At 32.8% G+C, this 5595-nt stretch overlaps 1 protein-coding gene across 2 annotated transcripts in view; it reads right to left on the bottom strand.

Moving 5' to 3' along the window:
• SNX16 (sorting nexin 16) overlaps positions 1 to 5595 on the bottom strand; it is a 42986-nt gene that overhangs the window by 16092 nt on the left and 21299 nt on the right. The gene's annotated exons all lie outside the window — the stretch shown is intronic.

Genomic DNA, 5595 nt, shown 5'->3' with positions numbered 1-5595 from the left:
GACAGCAAAAAGCAAAAGTTACTTTGAAGCAATACAGTGTTTTAAACAAGTTGGTTATGTGCTTTCATACAAGTAACTAAATATAAATATAAAACTATAGAAGATGCAAAGATCTTAAGGTGTTTTCTAAGATCTTAGAACATAAATATCACAAATTTATTGTTACATACAAACTATTGGACATAAAACATACTTCATAATAATGGTTCAAGAGACCAACATAGTGAATAGCCTCTTTATGATTTTTCAAAGAAATATCAGTCTCAAGTAGTCTAACAGTCATTATCCTTTTATGAATAAATGCAATTTCTAATTTATACCTCACTTGTTTTTGTTTGAGTAGATGCTTCTAAAGTGACTGAAAAGCATTTATTCTTAAACAAGTTAAAGACTGACCTTGCTATCATGTTTATTATATTAATTTCCTTATTTTCCCCAGATAGTTCGAGAGAAAAAATTCTAACCATCCTATCTCTAAATGACCACAAATTTTAAAATTATTATTAAAAAATGATATTGTTATGCTTATACTTTGCTATTATCAGAGAAACAGGTTAAGGAGGTAGATAACCAAACTTCCGTATAATAAAAATGCCTCCCTGCCTTTCTAAAAAGCAATTCTGGACTGAGAGACAATTCTATGTACACATCAAAATATAAATGTGGATCCTTATTTTAGATTTGCAAAATAAAATCTTTACAAATTTCCTTTCACAAAGGTTTTTTTTTTTTTTTTTTTTTTTTTTTTTTTTTAAGACCAAGTCTCGCACTGTTGCCCAGGCTGAAGTCTGGAGTGTGGTGATGGGATCTCGGCTCACTGCAACCTCTGCCTCCTGGGTTCAAATGACTCTCCTGTGTCAACCAGCCTTCCAAGTAGCTGGGATTACAGGCTCCCATCACCACGCCCAGCTAATTTTTGTATTTTTAGTAGAGACAGGGTTTCTCCATATTGGCCAGGCTGGTCTCCAACTCCTGACCTTGGGCGATCCGCCCGCCTCCACTTCCCAAAGGGCTGGGGTTACAGACGCAAGCCACTGTGCCCAGCCAGGATTTCTTGATATACTACACAGGGGATGTCAACTTATTCTGAAAAGGGAATGGGGCTTTTGGGATCAGATTAGGCCAGACAGTTTGATGATGTCAGGAGGTGTCCATGAAGAGATAAATGGAATTTTACATATCCTATTGTATTTAATATGCTCACGTATTCAACTGCATTTAATTTTCACAACAATCATGTAAGATTCGATAAGTATTGGATCTCCATTTCACAAATGATACCAAATTTCAGAGAGGTGAAATTACTTGCCTATTGTCAAAAAGTGCAGGTGGTAGAGCTGTACCTTCAATCTGTTCCCTGAGTGTGAATATGTGTCCTTTTCTACCTTTAAATTCTTTTGTCTTATGCTTTGGTTCATTTGGATTCTCCTTGCTGGACACTTCTCTCTGAAAATATTCTATTTATCTGCATCCCTCTCTAGTCGTGGCCTCTAGTAGAACACTGCAGTTGGTCTGATAGCACAGAGTAGAACAAGGTCTTCTGATGTAGATATTATACTTCTATCCACCCATTATTTATACTGGGACACCTGCTATTACATACAAATGACTCCTAGGAAATCAATTGATCTGGGATTGAGAGGTCAAATTTGTATGAAACCCTGAGGAAATAGCACTTAAGACTGAAAGCAAACTGCTAAGAAATATATGGAAGGGTCCTGTTTAATACTTTCAGTATATGACAAATGTGAGACATTATTTTCTTACAGTTTTATATCCAAATTCCTTCATGCTTTAATGTTGTTTTTATGTTTACAAATTACTCTATTGGACTGCTGCTGCTAGGAAAGAAAAAGTGGGTAAAGGAGTACACATATATCCCTTTTTATATCTTTGGTTTACAGTAGAAATTTAGCCAAGATCGACAGTGAATGTTGACCATGTATCCAGCTGGAGAAATCTGTTTTTGGAGTGGTTATTCTGTTTCATTCACCTTCCCTAAAAATCTTTACAATGTATGGCTCACTAGAGTTCTACTTAAACGAAATCCAATGGATTCTCTAAGTTTTTATCCATATAGTTCCAAGGTTATAGTCTATGCTTTACTTTCTTTAATCAGTAGCAGAATACAATTTGAAACTGGCTTTACAACTTTAATTTACATAAAACCTTTTCAGTGGTTCATTACATTTCCTCTGCTTCAGCAAGACTCAGTCAGAAAAGGAAGTAGTCAATACCCTCAAACTCTATTTTCTATCTAAGGAGAGGCCACACAAGAATCTCTGGAAGATGGTAGTATTTGAGAAAACAATTCCTTTCTTCTTAGAAATTCTGATACATTTTTTCCCCTAGGAAAGGAAACCCTCATCCTTGCTTGAGAATCACTGACTACATAACTTTACTTAGATCCAGTGAATATTTATTGACTGTCTATGTGTGCCATTATTTCTTTTATTACCTGGAATACATTTTTACTGTGTTTGGGAAAACTATTTTAAAATTGGGATCAGGTGTTGACTTAAATTTACTAAAGGTAGATAAGGAAACCACCTATGGTATCCCTCAGCATTTTTTTAATTATCAGAGCAAATCTGTATTGTAAGTTCACCTCTTTCTTTGAGTCTCTTGAAGTTTTTTTTTTTTTTAAAGAGTTTTACTGTATTTTCAAATTATGCTCTTAAGAACAACATATTTGACTTTATTGCAAATTTTATAACTATCTGTAATTTAATTTCTATCAATCTAACATTTTGTAACAAAAACCATCCAACCAACCTTGGTAATGTGTGGATTCTCATGAGATAGCATTATATGAACTACTGTATAGATAACTGAATTCTTCTTTCATTTTATATAAATACTAAGATTAACTTCCCTGAATATCTTAAATTTTCTTTTTTTAAATTAAAAAAATATAAAAACAACTTAGAGACATTAATGATTACATTTCCTGTGAAAAGATAGTTCAGGTTGCAAATGTACAAAAGTTATCTTTAAGTATTCTTGTTCAAGTAGAGAATTATTGAATTTTAAGTAGAAGAGACCTAACTTGTCATCTAATCAAACATATTCCATTTAATAATTCCCTCTTTGATACCACTGATAGTTATTTACTCTCTTCAAATAGTTAAGATAAAGAGAAATCTACTTTTTCAAAAGGCAGAACATTTTTATATTGGACAGCTTGAAATGACGGTAACTTTTTAAAATCTGAGCTGATACTGCCTTCCTCTAATTTCTTGCCATTATTCTTATTTTATATGTTGGCCTTGCTATTCAAAATGAGGTTATTAGACCAGTCAGTCTCATCATCAGCTAGAAACCTGTTAGAAATGTAAAATCTTCAGTTCAAGCTTGCTGAATCAGGGTCAGCATTAACAAATCCCAGGTGATTCACAGTCACACTACAGTTGGAGAAGCACTACTCTTAAATATACATGATAAATCCTTCCTTCCAGAAACAATCTTTCAAATCTTTCAAACACGTAAAGATGGCTATCATATCTCCCAAGCAGTTTTTTAAAAGGATATTCTCATTTCTTTCAATTGTTCTGTCATATTAATGTTTGGATACTATTTTCTTTTCTTTAAAGTCATGAACCGCTATTAATCCAGATCGATCCTGAACTTTTTTTTTTTTTTAAATGTAGAAATAAAAATACTGAATTTTGGTACTGAACCCCTTACAGATAAATGAGAATGTGAAGACAAATACATAAGTTTAACTTTTGAATTTTGAAAAATCAAAAAGAAAAAAATGGCAAATAAGATATATGTGAAGTACTTCTAAAAATGGAGAATTGGAAAATATTTGCTGTGCTGATTGATGTAATAATTTAAAAGTAGTTCAAGACGGTGTAAAACAAATAGCTATACTTTAACTAAGACTGTGCAATGTAAGGCTATATTCAGCTTGATAAACTGACTTGTGTGTTGTTACTGGTACAAGACCTGTACCTTCTTGCTTCTGAGTTTTGATTATGATATTTCCTATCATTTGCAAAGTCCTTCTTCATCTTTCCTTGCTCGTCCAATTATCACTAATTCTTTAAAGTGCAGTTCAACTATCACCCTCTGCGAAGCCTTTTCTACTTTTCCTAGTCAAAAGTTCTCTTTTCCACCTTTAAGAGGTCTAATTCTCTATCCATTATGATTTCTGGGGCTATGTCTTCTTTCTATTCAGTTTCTTTTAATAGGATGAGTATCTAACTCATTTTTATATAGTCAAAACATCTTTTAAATAGTAAGTCCTAAATAAATATTTATTGAACAGATAAAATCTCTAAATCTGTTTATTATGTATATGTTAATATTTTTATCTGCATCCTTACTTTGAACTTTCTAAATAAATCTGGAAACAACATTCTTTTAAAATATTCAAATCAATAGTCCTTAATATTCATTCAGTTCGTATTTTCTTCCATTTCTGCTTTGTTAAGAGTTGGAGAATATGTAACATTAAGAGTTGCCCATTGTGTAACGGTAAGTGCTTAGCCAAGAGGAAGGTTAAAAATTAACCTTGTTGTAAGGTGATAAGGATATAAAAAGTGAAAGAACAATTAATAAACAACTAATATTAATGTATAAACAATATCAAATAATTATTTGGCCAGCTAAAGATACTGAGTTTTTTCTATGTTGCCATTCCAACTGTACCAAAATGCTAACAGGCATCCCAGCAGGTAAGTGCAACTAACTGATGTTTTTATGTAGTGATTCTTACATGCAGTTTTATGTTTTCATAAAGAAATGTTGAGATTTTGTCTTTTTTCCTTTTCTCCCTTAGGAGGGATTTCCCCCCTTCCTTTTCAATTGTAAAAAATGAGAGAATCTTCTTTCACTCTTCTCCTACATTGTTGGATACAAATAGTAGTTGGAGCTTTTGTCTGATGAACTACCTTACGCTCCAACTACTATTTGAATTTAGATTGCAGAGATAGTTAAAATCTGGCTATGCAGTACAACAGTAATACTGATGACAGAATCACTGCAATAATTTAGTCTGTGATACATTTAGAATTAGGTATGTATTTTATAGAAGCAACAGTACTAAGGGATGAAAAGATAAAATCTCAAAAAATGTAGGCAAGTACTGTGCTAGTTTTTTAATGGATCAACCATCAATTCATAAATATTTGGCAACCTCAGACTTTCTATACACTTTCTAATTATTTGTTTCTGACTCATATCCATCTTCCTACCCATAATCTTAAGCATTCCAGGCTCTCAAAATCCCACTCCCAGTATTGCTTGATCATTGCAAACAGCACTGATCTCCCCGCTTCTTTGAGTTCTTGTTACTTTTATAAACTGTATCATACCAGTAGCAATTCCCAAATGTCATTATTTTGTTCAAACAGGAGTCTATTTTTCTAAGTGATTTTTAAAACCACTGAGTATATCCCCTCTTTTATACCCTATGATACAGGGCAAATGCATAAGATTTGCTCTGTATCAGTAACCCTTCCTCCTCTTCCCCAACTCACATTTTAAGCAATATGTTATTAAGAAGTTTCTAACATTGTGAAATAAAAAATGCTACCTATCACCTATAAAAAAGATAGTGGGTACCAAGGCACAAGTACCCTGTTTTTA

The sequence above is a fragment of the Macaca thibetana genome, chromosome 8 (genome assembly GCF_024542745.1).
Source record: "Macaca thibetana thibetana isolate TM-01 chromosome 8, ASM2454274v1, whole genome shotgun sequence".
NCBI lineage: Eukaryota > Metazoa > Chordata > Mammalia > Primates > Cercopithecidae > Macaca > Macaca thibetana.
Note: the sequence above shows the minus strand (reverse complement) of the source record. Positions and strands in the feature narration are given on the sequence as shown.